This window comes from Meles meles, chromosome 18, assembly GCF_922984935.1.
Source record: "Meles meles chromosome 18, mMelMel3.1 paternal haplotype, whole genome shotgun sequence".
NCBI classification, from domain to species: Eukaryota; Metazoa; Chordata; class Mammalia; order Carnivora; family Mustelidae; genus Meles; species Meles meles.
The window spans coordinates 22,797,438-22,814,488 of record NC_060083.1 but is presented as its reverse complement, the minus strand read 5'-3'; the positions used below and the strand labels follow the sequence as shown (position 1 = coordinate 22,814,488).

At 40.0% G+C, this 17,051-nt stretch overlaps 1 protein-coding gene across 1 annotated transcript in view; it reads right to left on the bottom strand.

The window, feature by feature from the left end:
• Positions 1-16,007, bottom strand: part of TAOK1 (TAO kinase 1) — a 173,905-nt gene extending 157,898 nt beyond the window's left edge. Inside the window, exon 1 of the mRNA XM_045984362.1 lies at positions 15,880-16,007. The gene's annotated coding sequence lies outside the window, so the exon portion shown is untranslated. The remainder of the gene's footprint in view (positions 1-15,879) is intronic.
• Positions 16,008-17,051: the final 1,044 nt, after the last annotated feature.

Below are 17,051 nucleotides of genomic sequence, written 5' to 3'. Positions count from 1 at the left end.
ATATTAAACTTACTTTTTTACCACAACATACATACTTGTGAATTTACAACAAAACAAAAATCGAGACAATCTAAAGTAGTATTCTCAACCCACTAAAGCAGTGTTTACAGGGATGGGAGTGCATCCAACAGCAACATCCCTTTTTCCCATATTGAAACTTCGAAGTCAGCACCATCCTCTCACCAATTTCAGTCTGCATCCCCACCTGACTATAAACCTCACTCAGAAAGGGCACCATCTGCATAATCACCCTTCCATCTTCTACTCCAGAAATGAGGCTTCACAAAATAAAAAGCACTTTCTCCTTTTCCTTTTCCTTTTCAGTGCTCCTTTTCCAAGGACCACTAAAGGTCCTTGGAAAAGAGAATAAGGGATGAAACATATATATATATTTTTTTTTTATTTGACAGACAGAGATCACAAGTAGGCAGAGAGGCAGGCAGAGAGAGGAAGGAAAGCAGGCTCCCTGCTGAGCAGAGAGCCCGATTCGGGGCTTGATCCCAGGACCCTGGGATCATGACCTGAGCCGAAGGCAGCGGCTTAACCCACTGAGCCACCCAGGTGCCCCAAGGATGACACATATTTGAAAGGAAGAAACCCATGACTTCATCATCTACTGGATGAATATAAGTGAGGAAAGAGGTTAAAAGAATGAAAAACAATCCCAAAGTTTCTAGCTTGCAAGATTTTAGAAGGTTATCAACCAAAATAAAAACAAATGGCCATAAAAGGCTTGCACACAAATGTTCCTAACAGCTTTACTTATAATAGCTAAAATCTGGAAATGATTCAAATATCAACCAACAAGTAAACAGATAAATTATGGTATAACCATACACTGGAATATTACTAAGGAATACAAGAAATGAACTACTGATACATGCAGCAACATACATATCAGACGTTATGCCAAGAGAAAGAAAACAAAAAAAAAATACATACTGTATGATTTCATTTCTATGACACTCTAGAAGAGACAAATCTAATTCAGAGTAATATAAATCACATCAGTGGCTGCCTAGGAATAGACTGAGGTAAGCTGACTGCAAAGGGGTCTAGGGAATTTCCACAGGACAGAAAAATGTTCTTTATCTTCACTAAGTTAATGGTTATCTGAATACTAAAAATGTGTGACTTTTACTGCAAGTATATTATACCTTGAAAAAGCTGACTTTATTTTTTTTGTTGTTTAAGATTTTATTTATTTATTTGTCAGAGAGAGAGAGTGGGTACAAGTGGATGGAGCAGCAGGCAAAGGGAGAAGCAGGCTCCCCGCTGCGCAAGGAGCCCAATGCGGCACTCAATCCCAAGGCCCTGGGATCATGCCATAAACCAAACACAGAAGTTTGCTTAACTGACTGGGCCAACCAGGCATCGTGGTAAAGTTGACTTTAAAAAATGTTGCCTTCGGTTCGGGTCGTGATCTCGGGGTCCTGGGATCGAGCCCCGCGTTGGGCTCTCTGCTCTGCAGGGAGCCTGCTTCCTCCTCTCTCTCTGCCTGCCTCTCTGCCTACTTGTGACCTCTCTCTCTGTCAAATAAATAAATAAAATCTTAAAAAAAAAAAGTTATTAACTAAAAATAACAAACAAAAAAAAACCCCAAAATTATTAACTTTGAAATAGGTAAACAAGGGGAACCTTTTGCAAGGGGAGATGAAAAAATGAGTTCATTTTATATGTGTTGAAAATGATATATCTATGAATATCCAAGAAATGTTAAGACCTCTCAGTTGGGTATAATGAAGTTGGGAGAGGCAGGGAATAGAGGACAGAGAAAAAGAACTAGAGATAAATAAAGAAAAGTATCAAGTGCTAAGAGACGTCTAGAGTAAGGGGACCGTAAAAATTTTTAAGGAAGGGGATGATAAATAATCTTAAGCATTACAAGGAAGACACTTAGGACCAAACACGAATATTTATTTTCCTTGTGAATTCTAGTATGTCTTTCATGAACACCTTTTATTCCCTAGCATTTAACACAGTATTTTGCAAACAGGGAAATAGGCTCGCTCTAAGCTCAAAGTCCTGCTCCCTGAAAATCAACCTAATGAATTAATGTTTTTTAGGCATTTAAATTTTAAAAAGGAAAACAGGGTCAGAAAGGACCAAGATCACCAGTAGATTTATGCTCTTAGAAATTTTTTTGCAGGTTTTTGTACACACTAAATTACTAAGAGAATACCAATAACATTTACATATCCTAAATTTTCAATGTGTACTACACAATTAATTTACTAACTATAAATTTTTTTAAGATTTATTTTTAAGTAATTTCTATACCCAACGTGGGCCTTGAACTTACAAGCCCAAGATCCAGAGTCACATGCTCTACCAACTGAACCAGCTAGACACCATTAACTACGAGTTTTTCATGTCTTTCCTTAGAGTTTTTGATGAAGTGCTTGTAAACATGTACTACTTTTCTGCACACACACATATTAGGAGGGTTTTCCCCTGATGCTTAATCCACCATTCAAATTAATACCAAGTACATTTGAAAGGATACACAAGAAATTGGGGTACAGTGTGGGAAGGGGTTAGACATGGGAGGATAACTTACTTTTTATGGTATATCTTACTGAATATTCTGAATTTTATATCATGTACAGTCATAACTTATCCTAAATAATTTAACTTTTTTTCCATTAAGGCCCTTCTGATTTTAAAGCAGAAGCTGATGACTTCCCAAAGATACCCATAGTCCCAAGATGCATGGATATTGGATGGATGGACGGATGTTGTATGACATTCTGTTGTATGACAGAAAAGCTTTTTTGACTGACTTCTCACAGGCCTTTCCCATCATAGAGAGCCTTGGCTCTGCCCATTAACTTCAAGTCAAAGTACTGTTAGCCTCCCAAAGGTAAGCTCTTTCCTTTCCTCAGCAGAGACAGGAAGACAGTTTTACATATCAGATTTGTTTCCTTTAATCTTTCCTAAAGTTTTCTTACAAAATCCTGACTCAAGTCTTCTACTTTGACTTTTCTATTCCCAACAGCCAGATTTCCTCTTATTCTAATTACCAACATGCCCCAAGACTAGCAATTCATACACCTCAAAGGAAATTCTCACTAAGAAAGAGCAATAGAAAAATAAGTCACATACACTAGTATTTCATGTACAAAGAACTGATAAAAATTTCACACTCAAATAACTCTATTATGATACAGACAGATATAAGAAGATGGTTAAAAAAAAACGAATGAATGAATACGAAACAGCAGCTTTTGGGGCACCTTGCTAGCTCATGGCTCAGTCTGTATAGCATGCAACTTTTTTTTTTTTAAGATTTTATTTATTTATTTGACAGAGAGAAACACAGCAAGAGAGGGCACACAAGCAGGGGGAGTGGGAGAGGGAGAAGCAGGCTTCCTGCTGAGCAGGGAGCCCGATGCGGGGCTTGATCCCAGGACCTATGATTGGAGCCTAAGGCAGACACTTAACGACTAAGCCACCCAGGCACCCTAACATAATTCACTTTTTAAAAGACTAAATAAGGGGCACCTGGGTGGCTCAGTGGGTTAAGCTGCTGCCTTCGGCTCAGGTCATGATCTCAGGGTCCTGGGATCGAGTCCCGCATCGGGCTCTCTGCTCAGCAGGGAGCCTGCTTCCCTCTCTCTCTCTCTGCCTGCCTCTCTATCTACTTGTGATCTCTCTCTGTCAAATAAAAAAAAAAAAAAATCTTAAAAAAAAGACTAAATAAGCATATATATACAAGCATATATAAATAAGCATATATAAATAAGCAAATATAAAAGACTAAACTCAACATATATAACATATATAATTCAACAAATACTTACTATGGCTGAAACATTTCAGTTCTCTTCAGAACACACAGCAAGACTGCACTTCCTTAACCCTTCTGTAAAATCTATTAAGACCGTAAGACTTCCTTTGGCCAACGAATTTAGTAAGCCAAAAATGACAGGACCCTCTTCTAGACACTTTAAGAGCCAGTAAGTTATTAGCAACAGTCTCCTTTCTATTACCATGGAGATCACGGAATCATGTGTTGAGAGGAAGCCTCCATCAACCTAAGACCCTGCATAGCAAGAACAAGCAGAATCCCCCACCAACCCACAGTATACATATAGCGTGTCAAGCAAAAAAATATCCTCTTAAAAGCCACTAACATTCTTGAACTGTTTGTTACCATAACACTACCTGGTCTCTCCTGACAAATATACAACCAAAGCCAAAATTATTATATTTTGCTTATTTGCTTACAAACCAAGTCATCCTCAACATATCCTTTCCCCTACCTTTAGTATACCCCCAATCCCATCAATTTCTCTGTTTTAATCCCTCTCAAATCCATCATATCAGCTCTCCCCCTTAGACTTGTGTAATAACCTTCTAACCAGTCTCTCTACATACAATCTCTTCCCATTTATTCTCCGTATCTCCAGAGTGATCTTTTTAAAACATAATCCTATCACACATTTGCTTTTATATTATTTTCATATCAGTTACGAGCACAGCAAAAATGGCCCTTCAGGAAATAACTGTTAAGGGAGCACCTGGGTGGCTCAGTCGTTTAGCATCTGCCTTCAGTTCAGGTCATGATCCCAGCGTCCTGGCATCCAGCCCCACATCAGGCTCCCTTGCTTAGCGGGAAGCCTGCTTCTCCCTCCCCCACTTCCCCTGCTTAGGTTCTCTCTCTCACTGTGTGCCTGTCAAATAAATAAATAAAATCTTAAAAAAGAAAGAAAGAAAGAAAGAAAGAGTATAAGAAGTGCTAGTAATGTTCTGTGGTGTTCTCATGGTGGTTACAGGACTATATACATCTACAAAAATTCAACAAGCTTATACTTACTATTTACACCCTGCTATACTAATTATGTCTCAATTAGTTAAAAAGAAGGAAATAAGATGACCCCAAAGTAACTTTTCACCTTCATTTTACCAAATATCCATCCCAAACCACATAACCTATAGTCACAAACCATTAGTAATCACCCTCTTAGATACTGATCTTTCATGCTCTCAGGTATTTAATATCCTTTCCACTTTACTTTTCTTCAAGACCTACATAAAATCTCATTCCCGTAGGGATCATTCCACCTAAATATCGCTTAACTGTACCTTCACTTGTGCTACAACAATTCTTTGTACATTCCACTTCCCATAACCTTAGCATTCATTACACCAGTGGGTCTCAATCAGACGTGATTTTGTTCCCCAGGGGACATTTGGCAATGAATGTAGACCGTTTTGATTGTCACAGGGCAGGGAGAGAGTGCTACTGGCATCTAAGTGGTAAGGCCAGAAATGCTCCAAATTATCCTATACACAGCACAGATCCCCATAACAATTAATTATCCTGCCTAAAATGTCAATACTGCCATGGTTGAGGAACCTTGCACTGCATTATCATATGTACTTATTTCCAAGTCTGTATCCCTACTAAACTGAACAACGAAGGATCAAGCCTTACTTGTTTTTCTGAATCCTGGCACAGTACTTAGCAAACAGTCCTCAAAATGTATGATAAATAGATGTCATTATGATCAGCAGAGTGCCTAGAATTTAGGACTCAAATACCTATAATATATATATTATTACTAAATCTCCTTTTGATTAAGATAAAGCTAAAACTACACAGTTTACTGGCTAAACTGGTAGTCTTTATTTTTTCTTCCAAAGATATTTACTTACTTATTTATTTATAGTAGGATCCACGCCCAAGGTGGGGCTCGAACTCATGACCCTGAGAATAAGAGTTGCAGGCTCTACAGACTGAGTCAGCCAGGCACCTTATTCTGGTAGTTTAAATTCAAATTTCATCAATTAGTATTTTGATTTGGTGTTTTCATAGTTACACCAATAAAACATAAGTTATAATCTGAGTATATCAAAAGTATTAAACTGAAACTGATTTCCATATTAATGACTATGCTTCAAGAGCATTAAAAAAAAAAAGAACACTTTCAAAAAATGTTTTAATTTCATATCACAGTGCCACCCGAATAAGGTAGAGTAAAATAATGGATACTAAATTTTGGGATACCATTCCACTTAACTTTAATCCAATATAATTTAGTAGAGTAATAGTGCACCTTAACAAATTAATCGTCAAAAGTTTTTTTTTGTTACTTAATGAACATTTCGTATCTCAAAAATAGAATCATTTTAGGGGCGCCTGGGTGGCTCAGTGGATTGAGGCCTCTGCCTTCAGCTCGGGTCATGATTCCGGGGTCCTGGGATCGAGCCCCGCGTCGGGCTCTCTGCTCGGCGGGGAGCCTGCTTCCTCCTCTCTCTCTGCCTGCCTCTCTGCCTAGTTGTGATTTCTCTCTGTCAAATAAATATTAAAAAAAAAATAGAATCATTTTATTGTTAATAACTGGATGTACCACCTCAAAGACCATCACAAAACATATTTCAAGTGTATCTTTCACCATTCATACCCTAATATATTCCACACCATCACCTGGAGGGCTGAATGAAAATCTTTACTTCCAAGACTTTAAAATTAACTAGATGCCTGTTAAATTTAGCTGTTTAGAGTAAAATACAGAGGGTAATTATCCAACAGAATTATCCAACAGAATTATCCAAATTTTTTAAAGAATTACACATTATTAAAATATCTACATTTCAGGGCACCTAGGTGACTCAGTGGGTTAAAGCCTCTGTCTTTAGCTCAGGTCATGATCCCAGGGTCGTAGGATTGAGCCCCCCGTCAGGCTCTCTGCTCAGCAGTGAGCCTGCTTCCCCCTCTCTCTCTCTCTGCCTACTTGTGATCTCTGTCAAAAAAAAATAATAATAATCTACATTTCAAATCTGATAAAGAAAAGTTTTTTGATTCCTATCTAAAGTTCTCAAAACACAGAACTTTCAAAGTAGGTCCATTCCTGTTGATTTAAAAAAATAGTTTTTCAAAAATCACATCTGGTCCTCCTTACAGGCACAAAATCAAATTCAATTCCAATACTAAAACTACTAAATGCAAAAAATCAAAGTAAAATATAAACCAAGAAACCCCCACCACCCCTTATTTACTTACTTATTAAATAGTAAACAGCATCTACTTTATATGTATCCAGCCAGAGAAAGAAAAAATTCATCTGGTAACAATCCATTGTTTAGGATTTTGGAATAACATCTTTGACTATAGTAATAAACTTTTATAAAAGTTATTCTTCTAGGGGCATCTGGGTGGCTCAGTGGGTTAAAGCCTCTGCCTTCGGCTCAGGTCCTGATCCCAGGGTCCTGGGACTGAGTCCTGCGTCCTGCTCTCTGCTTCTCCTTCTCTCTCTTTCTGCCTGCCTCTCTGCCTACTCGTGATCTTTGTCAAATAAATAAACAAAATATTTAAAAAAAAATTATTCTTCTAACTTACGGAATTATCTAATACATTATTACAAAAACAAAATTCATATGTCAGTATTTTTATTTTCTTCCAAGCCATGCTATTCTTGAACACAGTGGTTCTCTCCAGTTTACTATACATTTGTATGTTTATGTATAATTAGTTCAAGCAAAATGTCATGTAAACAAAACATCCAGATTCTATACTTTCTATTGTTTTGTTTTTTTTTAAGATTTTATTTATTCATTTGACAGAGTGAGAAAGATCACAAGCAGGCAGAGAGAAAGAGAGGAGGAAGCAGGCTCCCCAACGAGCAGAGAGCCGGATGCGGGGCTCGATCCCAGGACCCTGAGGATCATGACCCAAGCCCAAGGCAGAGGCTTAACCCACTGAGCCACCCAAGCGCCCCGTATACTTTCCATTATTAATAACCAAGTCTGTTACAGGATATTTCTTTCCTAAACAGAAAATTTTCACATCTTTTCCTTCCTAAAATCCTTTTACTCTAAAGTTTTAAAGCATTATTTTATAGAATTGAACATTCACACATAATGTACAAAAATATTTGTTAGTACCTAAACTGAAAAGGATGCATTTTTTCATTACTCTATTTTCAAATTATTTCTGCTTTTCTAGATAATGGAAAAATTAGCACCAACAACTATATGTCAAAATAAAGAATCTGAACAACACCAGGGTGGCTCAGTAAGCATTCATTCAACTCTTGATTTCAGCTCAGGTCATCTCGGGATTGTGAGACTGAGCCCTGCGTCTGGCCACAGCCAGCTTAAGATTTTCTCTCTCCCGCTCTCCATGACCTTCCCCCGCCCAAAAGGTAAAGAACCTGAAAATGAACATGTTATATTGCTCCTCTGGGACTCAGAACCCTTGAATTCCAAGGAAAACAAAACAAATACCATACTCCTATAATGTGATGGTCCATACATCACAGTCATCATCTACCATATACACAGAGTGAGATTACTCAAACACTGCATATCAAATACTAACACACACACTATACAGAGTTCCTATGCAACAACAAAGAGTAAAGTTTCAGGTTATCAAGTACAGTTACAGGTAAATAAATAACTTTAGTCTTTACAATCAAGAACATGGATGCTTTCAGCAAAGAGAGAAAGCTCTCAATTTTGAGTGACGTTAAATTTCTTAAGTGAAAAACCTTGACCTAACTGTTTAATAAATGCTATTTATCAACTTTTTCTGAAATTCTCAATCTCGGTGGAAATAAATTTGAAGAAATTAATCAAAAATACAAACTAGAGGGCCCCTGACTGGCTCAGTCATTAAAGCATCTGCTTTCGGCTCAAGTCACGGTCCCAAGGTCCTGGGATTGAGCCCCACGTAGCTCCCTGCTCCTTGGGAAGCCTGCTTCTGCCTCTCCCACCCCCCCAAATTGTATTCCCCTCTTGCTGTCTCTCTCTCTCTGTCAAATAAATAAATAAAATCTTAAAAAAATATATATGAACTAGAAACTCTTAACTACTACAACTGGACTCAAAACATCAACCAAAATATGAGGATATGGTTAGATGTCATGTACTGAAGCATACAGATTTTAAAAATATACTTAATATAGTTATTTAATATATTAAACAGTCACCTTTTAAATCCTATTAAAATATGTTGCAATATTTTTAAAATCCACATATAGCCCAAATAAAAATAAAAGACATTTTCTCAAATAAAGTTTTCCTTTTTTAAAAAATAGTTTTTGGGGGGGCGCCTGGGTGGCTCAGTGGGTTAAAGCCTCTGCCTTCGGCTCAGGTCATGATCCCAGGGTCCTGGGATCAAGCCCCATATCGGGCTCTCTGTTCCGTGGGGAGCCTGCCTCCTCCTCTCTCTCTGCCTACTTGTGATCTCTGTCAAATAAATAAATAAAATCTAAAAAAAAAAAAATTTTTTTTTTAAAGATTTTAGAAAGAGCGAGCAAGTGAGCGAGCATGAGCTGGGGGAGGCACAAAGGGAGAGAAGAAGATTCCCCACTGAGCATGGAGCCCAAAGCAGGGCTCCAACCCAGAACCCTGAGATCATGACCTCAGCTGAAATCAAAAGCCCAACACTTAACCAACTGAGCCACTCAGGTGCCCGAAAAATAAATTATGTGACTCCTAAGAAACTGTACTCATAGACAGAGGATGTGACTCCAGGTATATGATAACACAGGTTCCAGAATATAAAAACCAATATAAAAAACCCAAGTTACCATCACACCCAAAATTGCTGGCACCCTAACCAGGATCCCTTTTTTTTTTAAGATTTTTTTTATTTGTCAGAAAGAGAGCAAGAGAGCAAGGACAAGCACAGGCTGCAGCAGCTCCCCGCTGAGCACGGAGCCCGATACAGGACTTGATCCCAGGACCCTGGATCATGACCTGAGCAGACGACAGATGCTTAACTGACTAAGCCACCCAGGCATCCCTCTAACCAGGGTCTTTTAGATAGAGTCCTCAATATTCTAACAAGGGCTGAGGCCTAAAAAAGGTAAATATGTATAACATAACTACCAAACAGACTAGAGAATAGAATCGGAGGGACTGAAAGTAGACTTACTGGAAGAAAAAGAAAAAAAAAAACAAACAAGAATATCATACTTCAGAGACATTTGAAGAAAAAAGGATGCTGCAGCGCCCAGCTGGCTCAGTAGAAAAGCATGACTTGGAACTGTGAGTTCAGGCCCCATATTGGATGTAGAGATTACTATAATAAATAAATAAACAAAAAGTAAAAAGGATGAGTTGAAAAAGAAATTTCAAGAAAATTTAACTTTATATCCAGAACGCACAAAAATACAACAACAAAAAAAAGTTTCTCATTAGAACCCTTACCCTTACATACCACATTATTTCTTACTACTTTTCATTTTTAAAAAGATTTTATTTATTTGATGGAGAAAGACACAGTGGAGAGGGAACTTACAAGAAGACTTCCCGAGGAGCAGGGAGCCAGATGAAGGGCTAGAACCCAGGATCCTGGGACCACGACCCGAGCAGAAGGCAGGCGCCCAACAATTAAGCCACCCAGGCACCCCACTATTTTTCATTTAAAAAAATTGTTTTTGTGACCCACTAAAATGGGTTTTGTGACCCATTAATAAGTCACAACCTAAAGTTTGAAAAGCACTGGGTCAGAGTAACTGACAACCATTGGAGTTCTTACTTTCCTAAGTACCTACTTCAAGAAAATATTCAAGAGGTGGAAAAAATGAAAAGACAGAATTCCTCCAGGGAAGGGATTATGTCTTACTGGCATGTGATCATCCCTTAATGTTTGTTAATTAATGCATTGTGGAATACAAAGCACTTCATGGTAAGGACACACAAAGGATACCTATAAAATTAAGTCCAGGAGAGCAGGAGTACTTTGGATGCCTTAAGCAAGGAAGGTGAAAAAAGTTACAGGAAGAAGAAGAGTGACATCAACTGACTCTTAAATATAAAAATCAAGAACCACAGGTAAAGAAAATTTCGTTCTTTACGATAGGCTTTATCCACAAGGAAAAAAATAATCTATTGCAGACTATATAGTAGTCCACAATAGATACAAAGTTTGTAAGCTACTCTTGATTAGAAATTCTAATCATTTCTTTCAAAAATATATTTTGAGGGGCGCCTGGGTGGCTCAGTGGATTAAGCCGCTGCCTTCGGCTCAGGTCATGATCTCAGGGTCCTGGGATCGAGCCCTGCGCTGGGCTCTCTGCTCCGCGGGGAGCCTGCTTCCTCTCTCTCTGCCTGCCTCTCTGCCTACTTGTGATCTCTCTCTCTGTCAAATAAATAAATAAAATCTTTAAAAATATATATATATATATTGAGCTCCAAATGTATTCATCCAAATCAAAATTATGGAATGCACTTCAGTCTTAAATATTAGACTCCCTGTATTCATTTGTAAACATTTACTAAGTAGCTAGTGCTAATGTGGTAGCTACAACTTATTGACAGCTTACTATGTATCAGGCAATATGTTAAGTACTTAAGAGTCATCCCATTTACACCTAACAACCTTATAAAGCAAGTACTATCTTCATTTTATAGGTGAGGAAAGTCTTTAAAAAGTTACATAAAGAAGTTACACAACTAATAAATGGTGAAATTAAGATATATTAAGTGCCAGTTTTATTATTAGTGGCTGCAAATCAGAATATTTTGTTCCATTTCATTATTTGTCAGTGCTTCTCTCAGAAACTAAATTGTGGGTGTGCCTGGGCAGCTCAGTGGTTTAAAGCCTCTGCCTTCGGCTCAGGTCATGATCCCAGGGTCCTGGGATCGAGCCCCGTGTCAGGCTCCCTGCTCAGCGGGGAGCCTGCTTCCTCCTCTCTCTCTGCCTGCCTCTCTGCCTACTTGTGATCTCTGCCTGTCAAATAAATAAATAAAATCTTTAAAAAAAAAAAAAAAGAGGGGCGCCTGGGTGGCTCAGTGGGTTAAAGCCTCTGCCTTCGGCTCAGGTCATGATCCCAGAGTCCTGGGATGGAGCCCCGCATCAGGTTCTCCCCTCCTCTCTCTGCTTGCCTCTCTGCCTCCTTATCATCTGTCTGTCAAATAAATAAATAAAATCTTAAAAAAAAAAAAAGAAGAAACTAAATGGTGCCTATCTTTTTAAATGGAATTAATTCATCTACTTCTAAATCTGCATAACACTATTATACTGAATAAGTTTATCGAAAGGAAAAATCAGCCCCTTCTCAACTTTAAAGATAAGTTAGAGGCCAATTAAAGGTAGTTATATTTGGGGCACCTGGGTGGTTCTGTTGGTTAAAAACGTCTGCCTTGGCTCAGGTCATGGTCTGAGGGTCCTGGGATGGAGCCCCGAGTAAGGGTTTCCTGCTTAGTGGGGAACCCGCTTCCCCTCTCTCCCTCCACCACTCCATCTGCTTGTGTCCACTCTGTCAAATAAACAAATCAAGTCTTTAAAAAAAAAAAAAAAGAAGTCGTTATGTTTAGAGGCACCTGGCTGGCTTAGTCCGTAGAGTTTGCAACTCTTGATCTTGGAGTCATGAGTTCAAATCCCTCCTTCAGCCTATAGCTTACATAAAAAATAAAACTCAAAAAAAAAAAAGGGTAGCTGTGCTTAAATATCACTGAGTAAATATTAAAATACTTTAATCTAAAAATGGAATGGAATGGAATGAAACAATACAGGTTTGTATCTTTTTCACTTACATCTTAGAATTTGAAATCTTAAAGAATATAAAAAAATAATCTAGCCATGAACAAATGTAGAAACCTAAAGGCAGACAAACATAACGCTGGCACTCCCTTTAACAGAACGATTTCAATTTTATTCAAGATTTGACTACAGAAATAAAACTTTTCAGAAAAGACTCATTCATATATGATCCTGACCTGAACAACAGCTCATACATACCCAAAAACTCCTTTAATAGGCTAGATTAGTATGAATGCAATTACTATAACAGACACTATTGATAACCAAAAGGGATACAAAGAAATAATTAACTGATTTTAATACACAAATCAAACGAAAAACAGAATTTATCTCCAGGTAATGTGAATAACAGATTAATCTCAAATCTACTTTCAATGCCAACAGCTGGCCCCTAGATAATTTCTGGATTTACTAAGTATTTATATCCACTAAGTACCAGCAAATTACTAAAATAAAGTATACTCTTTATGTTTAGATAACAGCATCCAGTCTTGGGGTGCCTCAGTTGGTTAACTGTCAGATCTCAGGCTCAGGTCTTTATCTCAGGGTCATTAGTTTAAGCCCCATGTTGGGCTCCGTGTGGAGCCTACTTTTAAAGTAACTGATTAATTAATTAAAAATTTAAAAGAGCACCTACTCTTTCTGGTCAGCTTCTTTTCTATTAATGGAATTGCATCATAACATGGGACCAACTATGCATGTGCCTTGATATACAGAAAGCCCACTTAATATTAAAACATAATCAATTAATTGCCATATCCACAGTTCTTCCCAAATCTGTATTATAGAAAATACAATAATTATCTTCCATTCAGTTCACTCATATTTTTGGTCCTGTACACTGTTACATTTCTTTAAAACCCCTCATAGTTTAAATATGTGTGAGAAACTATCCTTCAGTTTTGCAAGGAAGTTTAATTACTGTCAAGATAATCTTAGGTTATTAAACCCAGCTGATTCTTAGGAATTCTTCCATCTATAAAACATGAGAATTATAACCAAATTAACACATCAGATATCAGAATGCCAAAAGTTAAGTCATTAAAAGGGAATCCAGAGAAAGAGTCAGTTGTGAAAGAACAGGAAGTGATGTACACTGCCATTTTGTAGTGAACTATTTAGAAATATAAGTACCAAACTAAACTGGAATCAACCAAACCCAGACTTAACAGCTCTCAGTATCCTAGAGTGGCATCAAGGTCAGCTGAAATAACCCTCAGGCAGTTCTTCCCTAATAATGAATTTATCTAACTGATAAAGAACATATTTTACCACTTTTAGAATTCCTACAAGCTATGGAAAACAGGGTTTCTTCTTAGTTGTCCTTAAGAGTATCTCTTAGTTCTAGCATGCATTTTGAAATACAGCAAGTAGTTTACTTATATTCTCTATACATCCTTAAGTTCTGTAGCCTTTGACAAATCTCTGCATGCATCTTTCCAAGACAAAAACAGTCACTCTCTGCTGAGCAGTATGCTTGGATTTGTACATACTAGTATATACAAATTATGAACAACAAACCATAACATAAAGAATTAGACTTTATGGCAGAATTTCCCATGTAAAGGGAAACTCTACACACCACAACATGCAGCTTTGTGCTACAAAATAAAGATTCAAATGAGAAGTGCTGTTTAAGTCAAAACGAATTCAGATAAAAATAAAAAGGGAAGAAAGCAAAAAGAATTCTACTTTCTGAGGAAAAATAAACTAACTGAACATATCGTTAGGGAAATATCAAAATCATGAAATGAGAGGACAGAAATTAAATTAATGCCTAACACTACTAATACTAACATCTTGAAATCCCGGTCTTGAAACAGGTTTCAAAATGCAACAAACACACCAAAAAAGCTCTGGTGAACAATAAGTATACATGACATTCGGAAGTATTTTAAAATAAGTCACCCACTAAGCAAAGCTTAAACACCAAATACAACTTGTTAGTAAAATATCAAAACAATCCCTATCTGTACATATATTAGTCTTTGTTGCTTTGCAAAAAAATTAATCTTCGAACATTCATATATGAAACATTTTGAACTCACTTCATCAGTAAATCTAAATACTTAAAGAAATATGAACAGACTTCAAGACTACTCTGATCACAAAAAGCACTTGGCAACACACTTCCAGAATGTTAAAATTTTTATTTTTATTTACTTCTACTCTACTAAGGACAAAACCAACAAGTACTACTGTAAAACAAGTAAGATGATTTGTTTTAAACAAATCTGACACGAAGCAAAAAAAAGTGGAAAAGTGATTTATTGACTACATAACACAGATCCTATCACAGCATAATTAGGCAAATTAGTGTCTGTTCTTTCATTTCCTTTGGAAAAAAAGCATTCCTACAGAAAGGTTTGTAGCCTAATCATTTTCAGAAAATTCCAATTCTAATGTTATACAAAATGGTATGAACCCTAAAAATTCACAGCTCAGGGAGAAATGTCCATTAGACGGCCTGTCTGTATGCATTAATCTTTCATAATTCTTCAAGAACTACTAAAGTCACAGAAAGAAAAAGGAGAGGGACAAGAAAGTACAAAATTATTTTATTTGAATCCTACTGAAAACCCAACATCCTCACCAAAAAAAAATGTCAATCTAGTGTTTAAAAGAGAGCGAGAGAGACATCAAAACTGTTCAAACATGGCAGGGTCCCTCTCGAGAGGCCGTATCTCCCAACAATAACAACAGGAAGAGATACACTTCCCAGAGACAGATCTCCGGGGAAGACTATAAACCCGTACTGTTATCGATTTAAACCCAAAGGGAAAAGGGTAACCTTTCCAAGGGAAGCGCCATTACTTCCCTCTCCAGCTCCCCCTCCCTTCAGTGTATACATGGGCCTGTGTATGAAGAAACTGCCTTGGACTTCTGCAGCATTGCAGTAGACTAAAGGATGGGGAAGGGGGGAAGGGTAGGGGGAGAGAAACGCTTCCATCACCCCTATACGAGTATAGGTTTCCTGAGCCGGGGTGGAAGCCACTCAGCAGGCTACCCTTCCCAAGAATACAGACACTACAAAGGAGGAGAGGGAGGAGCAGAAGGATCAGAAGGGAAAGGGACCTCGCGCCTTTAAATAGGGGTGCACAGCAAGCCAGTCTCCCCCAGAGAGCCACACCTTCCTCGAAACATCCCCTTCCACCACCTCTTCCGGTGACCCTCAGGAAAGAGGAATGTAATTGCTCTTGCCCCTCAAAACGGGAGGGCGCCTAGCTCACCAGCTTCTTCACCCCACCCACAGAATCACAGACCCTCCTTGTCTCCCTCCCTACCCCACCCCCACCTCCCTTCTCGGAGAGGCCTGAGTGGGCCGAATTTCCCCGCCCCCTCCCTGTCTCCCTTTCCCAAAGCAGAGGTGCCCTTACCCTTTCGCCGACAGGTCTGGGGCGGAGTAGGCAGGCGCAGCCCCCTGCAGCGCTCGGGTAGCCGCTACGCTGGAGGGCGAGGAGTGAGGAGGAGGAGGAGGGGGCCTGGCGACCGACCGCCGCCCCCCCCCCCCCGAGCCCCAGCGAGCCGCCCAGCCCAAGCTCTGCGACAAGGGGCGGGGGGGGGAGGGGGCGAGGGGACGACCGGGTCGAGGAGGCGCCCTCAGAGCTTGGGCTCAGCTAAGATGGCGCAGGGAAGTGCTGGGAGCCGCCGCCGCCGCCGCCTCGGGGGAACCGGCCGGGGCCTCGGCCGCCTTCCGTCCTCACACAGCCGAGGCCCTCGCGTCCCCCGCCACGGCCCCTCGGCGGGCGGGCCCACGCACAGTTCTCCGCCACCACCACCACCCCTGGGAAGGGGGCGCTCACAAAGGGAAGAGAGGCCGCGGGCCGGCCGGCCGGCGGCGGGGCGGGGTCCCCAGGGGCCGGGAGGCCTCAGAGGTTCGCGGGTGCCTCGCGCTTTCGGCCCTCGAAGGGCGCAGGCAAGCGGGACCCCTCCTCTCTCCTCAGACAGGCGGTGGCACCGACTCACTATCTTTGCCACCCTCCCTCTCTCTCTCTCTGTGCGAGCCCTGAAGCCACAGAGCCCGGCCGCTGCCCAGGTTCCCCCCCCCTTCCCCGACACCACTCCCCTCCTCCCGACAGTCATCCCAGTCTCCGATCTCGCGAGATTTCCCGCCTGACAGGCCCGACCCTGCGCGAGACACGACTGCGTACGCGTGCGCGCTCTCACGGGAGCGCGCGAGTGCTTGTACTGGGCGGAGTCTCCCGGTACTCTGCCTGAGTACCAGCCTCAGTCTAGCTTGGCCGCACTCAGCTGGTGTAACTCTTCTGCCACGCGGTCATCAGGTGCATTCAGTTCTCCTGGAAATCTGAGAAAGAAGAGTTTATCAGCTCTCCTCTGTCCTCACTTCCAAAACATCCGCGCGCCCCCCACCATAATCCTGCAAATGAGAAGCTTGCCGTGGCATGTAGGATATCCAGTTCTTACCTTGGTTCAACTACTCCGTGGAATTCAGAGGGAAACTTGTCAGTGTCATCAGTACGTAGTTGAGTTTGAGATTCTAAAAGCTTATAAGAACTTATGGAACGGTAATGAGAGAATGCAGATTAAA